The sequence below is a fragment of the Otolemur garnettii genome, unplaced genomic scaffold, assembly GCF_000181295.1.
Source record: "Otolemur garnettii isolate 467f Iridium unplaced genomic scaffold, OtoGar3 scaffold00023, whole genome shotgun sequence".
NCBI classification, from domain to species: Eukaryota; Metazoa; Chordata; class Mammalia; order Primates; family Galagidae; genus Otolemur; species Otolemur garnettii.
The window spans coordinates 18929073-18943053 of record NW_003852418.1 but is presented as its reverse complement, the minus strand read 5'-3'; positions in this window follow the sequence as shown (position 1 = coordinate 18943053).

The window sequence follows — 13981 nt, the reverse complement described above, 5'->3', positions numbered from 1 at the left end:
TGTTGAGCCACCAGTCAACTAGAACCCTCTGCAGAGCACAGTGGCGGCACCGGGGTCTTCCGGGTCCCTTACTTATGCAGGGGTCTCTCAGGGGAGTAACAGGGCTGGGGCAGCAGAGTTCGAGTTGCAGCTCCACCATTCACTTAGGGCGACGATCAAAGGTACAAGTCTCAGGCAGGGAGGGCACATAGGGTGCTGCTGGGAAGGGGGCTCTGCAGTCCCTCCCCCGACCTGCTGAGCCCAGGCTCATGGGCTTCCAGAATGGGCACCGTAGCCTAACCCAGCATCCACAATTTTCCTTCAGGATTTTTCTGGGAGGAATGTTATTTTATAGTAAGATTAATGGAGTGTGATGCAAAATCCTGGTTCTTTTAAGATAAGATGCAAAAAGTAAAATAAGCCATGCGAGGCCGTTTCCCGCTTTGTAAATGGTGTGCCGGGGCACCAACCCCACCGGGTCTTTGCAAAGATGAAATCCAGAAACTCAAGTAAAACCCTTCTGTGGTGCAACACCAAGCCAACATCAGATCTGCCTTAACTGAAACATTACCCCTGAGACCAGGCCCAGGGATTAAGATCCCTTTCCCTGGTCTGGTTTGTCAGACAGACACAAAAAAATCACCAAGCAGCCTCCAAGGAAGCTGGTGGGATTTTAGTTGATTTTCTAGTGGCGTCATCTGGCCAGGTTTGAGACAGAAGACGGGTCTGGAAGCCACTTGACTTGCCTGACCTGTCAAGATGGCCACCTACCCCGTATAGCTGTGCCCACAGATACAGCCACCTGGAAGGAGCTAGAGACCCTCATTACCAATGGAGACCCCTGCTGGCTCTACCCCTCGTGGTCTCCAGCCAGGGCTGAACACAAGCATGCCCAGCCCCGAGCACTCCAACTCCACTCACATCTGCTCTCCCAGGTGAACACGCCCTGGTGAAGGGTGGCATAAGCAATCTCCAAGGTGCAGGGGTGTGGCAGGACTCGCCCCAGATACACAAGTCTGAGATGGGTGGGCACCGGCCCCTGACTCATCTGTCTAGTGGGAGAATGGACGTGAGCTCCAAGGTCAGCACCCTGTGTGCCCACACCCTCTGTTCTGACCCTTCTGGAGAGCTTCAGTCACGCGGTGGTAATGCTTCTCCCCAACCTGAAAACGGGTTTTGCCGACATTCACCAGAGCTCATCTGTATCCTTTGTATTTCTCCCCTCAGCGCAGAGTCCAGTCATATGCCACAGAGGTCATGGAAACCCTCACAACCTCTTCTGAGAGACTGCTCGTGTCCCTGCCTCGAATGGCCAACCACAAATGACTTACAAACTAAATGAAGACCGTACATGGGCCTGGAAACACAGCACCGTGCAGTTCGTGGCTGTGGCTGAGTCTAACTCCGAATAATTTAAGAGCACCCAAGGGATGGCTCTTCTACTTATGGGCCACAATGCATTCTCACTTTCTCATTGACTTAAAAATCGTTGCAAACATACAAGAACAGCTGTCCCAACGTGCGAGTACCACTTGGCCTTTGGTTCCTCCTTGCCTGTTATCTCTGTTATCACTGCCAAAATCAAGGCCCATGCTTATGATGACACCTGCATTTAAGTCGCTGATCAGCGTTTCAGCCTCACCTCTGGAACACAAGCGGGCTCTTTCAGGGTGATTGGCCTCACACACAGTTTCAACCAATATCCAATCAACCCCAGTCACATAATTAGCTCCTGCTAAAATACTACACTTTGTCTAAACAATATTGGAAGATTTTCTCTGGTTATGAAACCTACTTTGTCAAAATCAGTATTGTGTGGAGATTAGGGGGCCTTACTCTTCTTTCTTGTAGTGGGAAATCTGCCCCCAGAGATTTTTTTTTTTAATTCCAAGCCATGATCCAACCTCTTTTTCCCCCCAATTTCAGCTCGTGCAGCCTTTCCTCTTTGCAAAACAAATCATAACAATTGCAATTCTCCCTTGGCCAGTGGCCAGACATCCCAAGACTGTGGCCAGGAGATTAACGGATACACCCGGAGAGGACAAGGTCAGGGACCAGAACATTCTGGACACATGTTTGTGTTGGAGACCAGACCCCAAAGGACTGGGAAATGCCCATACGTGAGGGTCAGCACCTCCAGTTTGAGTGACATGCGAGGGCCCTTCAGAACCTGTGCGTGAGACATGCCTGTGACATTAATTAATGCCAAGCAAAATGCAACAGCAGATCTTGGAAACTAAAAATAGAGCTTTGCCAACTGATTCATCCCCTGACTACACAGAATTTGGAGCTTTTTTATCTGCTTCTCTTCTACATGTACGTTACATTATGGCCTTTTCTCTTTCTCTCCGTCTTTGTCGCTCAGCCTTTATTTCTCTCCTTCTCGTTGAGAGGTTTAAACCTTCCCGAAGTGACGTCCCCACTCAGCTACCCTCCATCCCACAGCGGGAAGACCCCTTCTCTTCCCGGCTCCCGTGGTCGTGAGCCATGTAACATGTACTGAACATTCTCCACGCCCGTGTCTCTGCCTGTTGCATCACGCAGAGTTCTATGGCTGCGTTTCTGAATACAGTCCCTTCTATTTTAAACTTTGTTGATTTCTACTAGGAAGGAAGCCTATTTCATACAGATTAGCTGGACAGCTGGGTCTGATTGCTTCTGATTACCGGGCTCAGGGCCACTAGGGAAGCAGGTTTCCCAAAGCCCCTTGGACGGAGAGCCATTCCATGTGGCCCCCAAAGCATGGGTCACTGCTCACTCTAGGCAGGAAAGGCAGTCGCAGCCTTAGTCGGAAATCAACAGGTCAAGCCAGAGGCAGGATCACACCTTCCTTCCCCATCTCAGGGTAGGAGGCTGGGCTGAAAGTGGGGGAGGGGATTAGAAGCCCCTGGGTTCAAAAGATCTCGCAGGGACCTGAGTGGGGCTTGTGTCACAGACAACTGCGTGTGCTTGGGAGGAAGCATCCATCATGCTTGCCTGGCAGAATCACTCGGGAGGCAGCAGACCAGGCTCAATGATTAAGATCCCTTCATCTGGCCTTGCCTCCCAGACCTCCAGGTGCATAAAGAAATCACAAAGTCCTCTCTCACCTTTCAGTGGCCAGTCCACAGGCAGATGGGGGCTGCCGCTGATCCCGAAAGCCGGTGGCTCCGTTGAGGCAGGAGCATTCTCCCTGCTCGTCCCATCTCTGCCTCTGCTTCTCTTTATGCTTCTCTAGAGAAAACCGAGTGCTGGAAATTTAAAAAAAGAAAAATTGTGTGTGTGGAGGGTGGTGGGTGTCGGGGTGTCGGGGTGTCGGGGTGCCGGGGCAGTGGGGGGCAGGGGGACACGGGGGCAGGTGTGCAGCCTGTCCTGGTGTGGGTTCAGGTTTAATGGCCGACGCTGGGGATATGGTTTGCCTGCTGAAGCTCGGTGCCACGGCAGCTCTGTGTGTGGGCGGCAGCAGCTACACGGCTGGGTTTCAAACCATTACACTGAACATTTGCAAACAGATAAAAAAAACAAAACCATCCGGTACAAATGGAAACTTCTGTTTTCCTCCCTCTTCCTGCACCCTTTCCCCCTTACCTCTCCTCTCAAGTTGGGAGGAGGAGGGGAAGAGTGGGCTTTCCCCTCTCTGGGCTCCCCTGGCCCCATCTTTTCCAGCCATGCCGCCCCCTTGGCCACTGATGTGGACAGGGAGGTCAGGTCAGCAATACTCGTCCCCACAGCTTTGGGAATATCCAGTCACATGACAAGGATTTTCTCTCCTCCAGGGTCTTGCTTGCAATCCAGACACTGAGAGTCACTAAGCCAAGAGAGGGCTTGGCTTCCATATTTGACAATCTCTTATCCTTCTTTGCTTCAAAGTTATCTTAGAACTGTCCAACTTGAAGTGGGATGAGGTGTACTTTTTTATATATGGGTGACACTTCCAAAAAAAATCCTTCGGATAGTGAAATGAAATAGTCTGTGCAAAGGAAAGGGTTCCTGAGATCACATTACTTTGGGAAATGTCATCTCCTGTATTGCTCTGGCGTAATCATAGAGCACATTAGCGTGTAAAGGCTCTGAGAAGTTCTGCAATAAAGAATCTTGCTTTACCTTGTTTAATCCAACATTTCTAAAAAGCCTAAGACCTTAGGTTAAAGGACTCCTTTCTTCTTAGTAATAACAACAACATACACCCCCCCATCCCCCATCCCCTACCCTAATGGTAACATGATTCAAATTAATTTTTTTAGGCCAAGAACAAGAGAGGGCAGGAAAAGACAAAGTTCCCCATCTCAGGACACTCTCAGCCTGGCATTAACACTGGGGCCACAAATAGCTACCGAGGAACTTGAGGCTGTGGTTCTGGTCCACAAACTGACTATGAACAGAACCAAATGTGGACAATTTCTCAGAGATCTGGGTAGTTGTCACTCAGTCCTCTCTGACACCCAGTAGGTCTCCTCACTTCTCCAGCCCAGGCTTCAGGGCAGCCTGTGACCAGGGAGCAGAACAAGCTCCCAGGGTTGTTGGGACACACTCGCCAGGTCCCCTAACCCGCAGACCTCCAGACAGTCCACTGTACACTATAAAAATCCAAGGGGATGTCAGAGCCTGTCCTCTAGGACATGAAACTCCAGAGGGACAGGAACAGAAGTGTGAGACACACAACCTCCAAGAGATAAATTTTCGGAGATAAATTTCCCATTTATGTTGGGAGTGATTGTCACAGAAGGAGAGGCAGGGAAGAGAAGAAAGATGATGTGGGAGCTGGACCAGGGCGTCAGTGCAACAAGGGAAGAGGCCGCCCAAGCCCAGCCCTTCCCAGAGCCCTGATGCCTTCATCTGCTCTCAACCAATGCTGATCCCCCCCCCCAGGGGACATTGTAATGTTTGGGGACAGTTTGGGTTGTCACAGATAGGAGAGGGTTCTAGGCACCAACTGAGTAGAGGCCAGGGCTGCTGCTGGACACCCCACAGTGCCCAGGCCAGGCCCCACCACAGAGAACAATTGGCCTTATATGTCCAGAGTGCTACGTTGAAGAACCATGGCTTGCATGGACCCCCATGTCTCCCTCCGTGGGGCTCAAGTGAGACCACTCGGTGAGAATTCTATGCACACCACAAGGTGACCATCTCACACTGTACTGGGAGAGAAAAATGCCTTCCAAATCATTGAAATGGCGTTTAATTTCTCACTGGGTGACAAGATGGAAACAGATGGAAAGTAAAGGAGAAACTCTCTACTTCAGACCAAAAAGAGAGAAAGCCGGCCCACCTCATAAACACTCCAAATTACATGGTTAAAAAAAAGAAAGAAAGAAAGAAAGAAATGCCGCCTCTTGCGTAAGTACATCAGACAACTTGAACTCTGTGTGAACAGAGTGAAATGGGTAGAGAAAAGCCTTAAAAAGCTCGTGAGCACTTCAGTGGATAATCACACGTAATTAAAGCATTTTATAGAATCCATTAAAGAGGCTTTAAACAAAGCTGAAAATTATTTGTTGACCCGCACTCTGGAGGAGGCTAACGGTTGGGCTGACAACACTAATGCGTCCGGCCTGGCTGGGGATTTTCTTTTGAAGTAATCTCCAGCCCCACTTGCAATACAATCCTGGGAGCCTGGTGCATTATCAGAGGATAAGAAAGAGAGAACATGAAGTCAAAGTTCAGACCCACGTTCCGGCTAACTGCCCAGCCTTACAGAAGAAAATCTGGTCATGTTTTGCTCTGGCCCCACACCCTCCTCAGGACCCCCACAGTCCCACTCAGAGTCCTGGCCCAGGAAATGGTTTTGTCCTCGACAGTGGAAATGCACCCAAGAGAGCCAGGTAGGGCCAGGTCTTCTGTGGCTGCGGCAAGAGCAAAGCTCAGCCCAGGAGGGAAGGGAGAGAGGACATGTGCAAGGACACAGGTACACAGACCAACGTCCTCTCAAGGACACTTTCAGAAAGGGATGACCAGCCAGGTTTCTAACCCGGACTCTGAAGGGGGCTCACGCTCACGGGTTCCATCAGCCTCCCCTAAGCATCAGCAGAAACAGCAAGGCCAGCCTCCTGAACTGGACGCTTGCCCTCCAACCTCCCTGCTCCCTCATAGGCATATGAACACCGCCTGCGCTGGCGTTTTCTAAGCCCTGTGAACGAAATGGCAAAGAAAAATACAAAAGCACAGTCCCTGCCTTCATGAAGTTCATAATCAGTTGGGGTAAAAGGATAAAAATCAAAGAACAATGAAAAAAAAGTCAATGGCTGAGAAGTTGAACCTCTATGATTGACTAGGTGCTATCCTAAGAAAGAAAATACAGGTGAAAAAGTTACTGTACAAAACCACAATGAAGATAGGACAGTACTAATAAATTCTAGCTGGAGGATATTATTCATCAACACTCAAAACTGAAGCCACTCATTTTTGTTAAAGGAGGTTAGGAAGGGCCTGGGGTTAGCAATCTACTGTTCCCAGCTGAGATCCTTGGAAAGGGGATAGCTAGTCTTCAGCAACATAGCATTAATGCCAGCATCTCAGCACCCTAGGGTCATCCTGTGCTCCACCATGGCTGAGGAACGCTACCTAAAATATGGGGTGGAGGTCTGTTGAAGAGCAAGATGACACAAGTCGGCTCAACCACAGACTTCAGACCCTTTACAGAGGGCAGAAGGCCATTCAGGACCTAGGACAGCTCCAGTGTCCATTGTCCAGTTCCCCATCCTTCTGGGGCCCCTGCCAGGCCAGTGGAGCTGTGGCTTCCCACTCAAGGTTTTCCACCGTGAGGAATCAGTGTCCACTGCATCTCGCATGGCTCACTTCCTATCCCTCCCTGGTTCTGCTGCCTCACAGCTTTCACCCATCTTCCAACTCTCCACTTGTCACTGTGCTGAGGGAGGATCTGGGGTTTACTTAATCCTTATGGGGCCTCGCAGGCAGGCTGAAATTGCCCTCTGGGCCAATCCATTATCAGCAAGCTATCCCATAGACAACTGCAGGGGGGCCAGACCACTGCGCCTGCACTGGACAAGGGGACAGAGCCACATGAGTGCTCGAGGGATACAGCCAGCAGGCCATGGTAGAATGATCTTCCCAACATGGGGTGCCAGGAGATGAGGATCTGAGCCAATTCACTGGTTCATGAGATTATTTTACCTGGTTTGCAGATGAGTTTTTAAAATTGTAATAGTTATATTTTTATTTTAATGTGACTTCGACAGTCCGGCTCTTGCTGGTATACATCAAACTCATGTGTTTCCCTTTTAAATAAAGCTGAAACAATTAATTTACAGAAAAAAACATTAAGTTGATTTTAAAATGTACATGGAAAGGCCAAGGAACTAGACTAGCTCACGTAACTTTGAAAAAGATGAATGAAGTTAGAGGAATCACACTATCTAATTTTAAGACTCACTATCTGGCCACAGTAATCCAGACAGCACAGTATTGATGGAGATAAACACCTAAATCAATAGAAGAGAAGAAAGAACCCAGAAATAGACCTGCACAAATGTGCTCGACTGAGTTTGACAATGGTACAAAAGTAATTTAATGGAGGAAGGATAATCTTTTCAACAAATGATGCCGGAGCAATTGGACTCTTTAGGCAAAAAGAAAAGAGAGAGAGGAAGGAAGGAAAAACCTATTCTAAACTTCACACCTTATCCAGAAAGTAACTCAAAATGGGTCATAGATTTAAATGTAAAATGTGAAACTGTAAAAGTTCCAGAGAAAAATGGGATAAAAGCTCAAGGGCTCAGGTCAAAGCAAAGACACCTTAGAAATCAAACCCAAAATGCCATCAGTAGAAGGAAAAAATAATAAATTAGAATCCACTATAGTGGCAAACTTTTGCTCTGCAATAAACCGTGTCAAGAAAGTGAAAAACAAGCTTTAAATGGAAAGGAATAACCATATATCTCACAAAGGGCTAATATCCAGAATAGATAAAGAACTTTTCAAATACAACGGTAAAAACCAAAACAGGACACACACACACACACACACACACACACAATGCAATTAGGAAGGGAGTGCCAGATACAAACACACATGACCCCAAAGAGGACAGACAGGAGGCCAAGCAGTGCATGAGAAGAGAGTCAACATTATTAGCCATCAGGAAAATTTAAATTAAAACCACCGCAAGCTGTCACCACATGCCTATCAGAATGGCTAAAATTAAAACTACCAACGATACCAAACGCTGGCAGAGGTCTGGCCAACCTGGATCACCCACACATGCCAGTGTGATGGTCACTCTAAAAAACAGTTTGGGGGTTTCATTTAAAATTATACATGTATTTACCAGACAACCGAAAAATTGCATATCAATGTTTATGGGTGCTTTATTTGCAGTTGTCCAAACCTGGAAACCACCCAAATGTCCTTCAACAGGTAAGTGATCAAACAAACTGTGGTATGTCCACGTCGTGGAATATTATTCACCAGTTAAAAAGAACAGTCTGTTGATGCACCAAAAACTCGGTTGAATTCCAAGGACTTTATATGGAGTGGAAAAAATAATGGTGCACACTGTACAATTCAATGCATAAAACATTCTCAGACTGACAAAATTACAGCGATGGAGAAGTGAGTAGTGGTTGCCAGGGGGCTGGGGTGGGGAAGTTGGGTGTGGTCCAGGGGCAGCGTCACAGGCTGGACTGCTTGGCTATTGGCAGCTATGGGGTTATACGCATGACCCAGGTGACAGCATTGCAAAGATCCGTATGCATGGAAACACTATGAATGCCTGAAAACACTGGGGACTCTGAATCAGATCTGGAGCATAGTTAATCGTGTCATACCAATTTTCTACTTTTGATGTTGTGCTATAATCACAGAAGATGATGTTACCATTGGGGGATCTAGGTGAATGGTCCGTGGGACTTTTCAGAACTCTTTTTTCAACTTCTTGTGGGTCTACAATTATTAAAAAAGAAAAGGTTTCCAAAAAAGAAGAACACTAAGTAAATAATAGTACAGCTGATTCATGAATACAGAAATGAAAATGGGATGTGGGACAGGCATACCTGAGCTCTGGGGACATTATAGTTACAACCAGGGGCAGAATCTGGCAGCTAAGCCTCCAGAACCCAGTGGATTTGCTAGAAGCAAAACTCTATCTCTTCTCCTGCCCAGATCAGGTCAAATTTAAAATCACAGTAGCCTGAGTCTAAATGAGCCAACTTTCTAAATGGCCAGAGGTCTTGTTTAAACTCAACTGAAATGGAATTGAATGACACAGCAGATGCCTTTGTGATAAGGGCGCCTCAGACAGAAATACCTCATCTCATCTGCTCTGACACACAACTGCAAAAAGCACCATTATTTTTTGTTCCACTATGAAAGAAAAATATGCTGCCAATTAAACCGTGACACAATGCTTTCTTATCGCTTAGAATTTTTAATTTTACTTATTGAAAGAGTTCTGAGGCTTAATTAGACCAATTTTTATCACATATTTTTATTGTGCATACATAAAAATGAAAATACAAGTGAAATAAATTGGTTGTTATTGCTCAAACTATGTCGCCCTGAGTCCAACTCCTCTGAATCACTGTTCAGCACAGACTTGTCAACATCTGGGATTTTTCCCACACCCCATCGCCCTCCATGCATCATTCAACAACACGGCATTTCTTATAAAAATCCGTAAAAGGATTAAAAGTCATGAGTGCAGAGCTCTGGAGAAGACTTCAAAATCAGACGTGGTTTCTCTGCTTTGTGTCCCCCTTCACCAATGTCCCCAAACATGTATGATCTGCCCACTTTCTGCAGCCTGTCCCCACCACCATAACAATCATAGGGGCCGAAGGGTGGCCTCTCGTTGTCCAATCCTGGATTCCCCTTCCCTTTGTCAGTTGCATGTAAGTTACATGCGGTGACTGCAGAAGGGAACTTCAGGTCTGGAGGACGGGCTCTCACATACCCATGTGTTTTCAGGCAATTCACCTGTGTCCTGGCCTTAAGTGCACTCTGTGAGACCCAAGAGCCATCTCAATTCCAGAAATACAAACATGTGAAAAATCGTTCACCTTGGAGATAATGAAATGCAGTAAGTGGTCAAATAAAAAAATGTCAGGGGGCAAGATGTGCTGTAAAGAAAATAAACCAAGAAATACAATCAAGTGTGGTTCAGGAGAGAGGGACAGAGAGCACCTTTCTGAGGACAGGGGTTCTAGCACAGCCTAAAAAATACGAGGGTGTCAGCCAGGAGAAAATTGAAGGGAGAGTGTCCCTGCCTGTGTCTGTCAAGACCTGCTGGGTACACAACTCCCAAGCCTCAGTGGCTTAAATAAAGATTTCTACTTTCCATGTCTTGTCCCCAGCAGGTAGGCTGAAGGATCTTCCTTACTCTGACCCCAGGGTGATGAAGATGCTATCTGGAAAATCTCCAGTTACCATGGTAAAGGAAAAGAAAAAGGGCAGATCCCATAGGGTTCGGAAAGCTTCTCCCCAGAAATGGCACATGTCCCTCTGCCCACATTGCCTGAGTCACTAGGGAGATGTGACTTTGAGGGGTGGGGAATAGGGTACCATCTACAGTGTGCTTGTGAGAAGAGCCAGAGACATCTGGGAACAGCTATGGGAGAGGGAGGACACGTCCAGGAGGGGCCGCAGAGAAGGACAGCAGGACTGAAAAGTAATGGGGGAGAGGAGAGCGGCCAGAGAAGACAGCACCATGGAGACTGGAGACCCCATCACACCATCACGCCCCGGAAATGTGGGGTCTATCACACCCTGTGTGGGGCCCATTACACTCTGGACAGTGGGGGCCTGTCACAACCTGAAAAGTAGGGGTCATATCAAAACCTGGAAAGTAGGGGTCTTGTCACACTCTGAAAAGTGGGGGACCTGTCATACCCTAGAAAGTGGGGGCCTCTCACACCCTGCAAATGTGGGGCCCATCACACTCTGGAAAGTGGGGGTCCTATCACATCCTGGAAAGCAGAGGAGCCAGACTATGGCCCAGTCATGCCCCAGAAGCCATAACTTTTAACTATGACCTCAAATGCCTGCAGAAGAACACAGACCAATTAAACAATTAATGGTATAATGAGGTGGTTGAATTACACCTAATTTCCACAAATGCTTTTGTTGAACAAACATTGTAGTGCCAGAATGTGGTTTTCAATCATTTCATTAGTCTCCAAAATGCTCCAAAATGGGTGTTAATCACAGTTTTAAAATAACACATTTAATGTGTCCCTCAATACATTACGGTGTCTCAGAATTAATCCTGAAATTAAATACGTCCAGTAATTGGTATATGTTTAACACCTGACCCTTGGGATCTTGAAAATAACATATATCTGAAAGCAGGTAACCAATGGGTGAAGTCCAAAAGTCTTTGCAATTTTCTTTTTTTTTTCTTTTTTTTTTTTGAGACAGAGTCTTACTATGTCACCCTCAGTAGAGTGTTATGGTGTCACAGCTCACAGCAACCTCAAACTCTTGGGCTTAAGCAATTCTCTTGCCTTAGTCTCCCAGGTAGCTGAGACTACAGGCACCTGCCACAACACCCGGCTATTTTCGTTGTTGTTGTTGTTGTTGTTGTTGTTGTCGTTGTTGTTTAGCAGGCCCTGGACAGGTTCAAACCCTCCAGCCCCAGGTATGTGGCCAGCACCTTAACCACAGAGCTATGGGCGCCAAGCCTACAATTTTCTTTAGGATGGCTAGAAAGGGTCTGCATCCTTGGAACTGGGGACAGGTGCAGAGATAACACAGGTGTTAAAATGAAGGGCTGGGGGTGTGATGCAGGGTCAGAAGGGGCCTATCTTAAGATAACACAGCTCTTCCCAGGGAACATCTGGATGCTCCCAGGTCCCTCCATTAAATGCCCTATTGGTGCCACTCCCACCTGCCTGGATTTGGCCATGTTCAAGACACTGCTGAAAACCAAAGGTTAAAAACTTCAGGTTGACCATGCCTTCAAAATTCCCATCCTGCACAAGAATATCTGCCCCTGCTTAAATGCTAGGGAACCAAAGGAAACTCTCTGAGGGTGCGCAGAGCTGATGGAGAGCCCATTTTTGAGATCCCTACAAAGTTTGAGCCATCAGTAGAATCTGAAAAGGTCAGATTTGAGGTGAACCACCTCTTTGCACCCAGAGATGTCCCATAACATCTCGTCGCTCCCAGGTCTCCAGCCTGACTTCACTGGTGAGCAGAAACAAAGAAAAGTTGATCACAAACAATGTAAAGAACCAGGCAAGGAATTTTTCACCTTGTACACAGTGCTTTATTGACACACTCCAAAAAAAAGAGGTGTTGGGAGTATATTAAAGGCATGTTACAGTACATAGCATGCGGATAATCTGGATATTGTCTGCCTTGGGATGAAAGTTTTGGCTTCTGTAATAGAGACCCAAAATGACAGTGGCCTGAGGGGGACGGATGTTTGCCTTTCTTCTGGATAACAATTACATCACAGGCATCATGGGGATAAGCGGTGGATCCACAAAGCTGAAAAGCCAGGCTGCTGCTTCTAACCGGTCACTCTCTGTCCCTAGTAAATGTCCTGGCCCTCGTGGTTCAAGATGGCACACCACCTCATTCTGGGAAGGACAAGGGGGTGGAAGGGGGGCGTGCCTCTGCCTTTTAAGGGATGCACGTGAAAACTGCATAAATCATTTCTGATCCCAGCTCTTTGGCCAGAATTTAGTCATTGGACCATACCTAACCACAAGAGAAGGTTAAAAGTTGTATCCTGGGTGACCATATGCCCATCTAAAATGTAGGAGTTCAGTTAATATGAAGTAGAGAGGAAAAAAGATAGTGGGGGAAAAATGTAGTCCCTACTATGCTATCTGCCGCCCCCCCCCCGGGGGGGTTGGAATCTAGTGAGTAAGAAAAGAATATGCCTAAATTCTAACATTTCGGCCTACAATGAGCCAAACACCTGTTAGGATGGAAACATCAGAGGATGGGGGAGGTTTGGGATTGAAATCAGGAGGGAGCTACAGCATCTAGCACAAAAGATCGTGGGAAGGCATAACTGAGAACTCAGGAGCACAGCAACAGCTGGGTGTCGGAGGGTACGCTGGGCTCCCGGGGCTCAGGACCCAACTGGGGTCTGCTTACCAGTGACTTTCTGAGTAACCGTGGAAGGCAGAATTCTAGGTGTGAAAATGCCCCCCACCAGTTATTCAACCAAACTTTAATGTATGTCCTGTCACAAAGGGACCTTGTAGATAGAATTAAGGTTAATAATCAGCAGACTTTAAGATGCAAAAAATATTCTCAGTTATCCAAGTGAGGCCAAAGTCGTCACGTGAGCCCTTAAAAGCAAAACAGAAAGGCAGAGCAACGCGGCAACAGAAGACGGCAGGAGCTAAGGCAGAAGGGGGGGTGGGAAGAGACGTTCAGAGCATGAAAACGACTCTGCCACCGTGGCGAGGGAGGGAGCCATCGCTGAAGAATGCCGTGGCCTTAGAAGCTGAGAATGTCCTCCAGCCCACAGCAGGTAAGAAAACAGGGACATGAGTCCAGCCACCACATGGAACCGAATTCTGCCAATAGCCTGAATGAGCCCAAAGCAGATTCTTCCCCAGAGCTTGCAGAAAAGAACTCAGCCTGCTGACTTCTCGATTTCAGCTTTGAAGACTCAGAGCAGAGAACCAGCCAAAGCGAGCTGTGCCTGGACCCCTGACAAACAGAGGGTAAGTTAATAAATGGGCTTGCCTTAAGCTGCTACATTTGTGGCAATTTGCTACAGTAGCAGTAGGAAGCGAGCCCAGTGACCTTGTGTCGTTCCCTTCTCTGTGGCTTATTTTCCTTACAGGTGAGCAAGAAAAACAATAGCATTTATTCTCCGGAGCCATTGAAGCTGAAAGAAAAGAGCCCAGGTGGCTCCTGTGTAGGAAACAGTCAACAAATGCTCCTGCTACAATACAGAGGATTATTTTCCCTGTCTTGGAGATCCAGGGACTATTTGTGTGGAGGCACAAAGGGAAACAGGCTCTGGACATACACAGACTTATTAAATCCTCACGGCTGCCCTCTGAGACAGGTGCTTTTGTTTTTGTTTTTTTTTTTTTTTTTT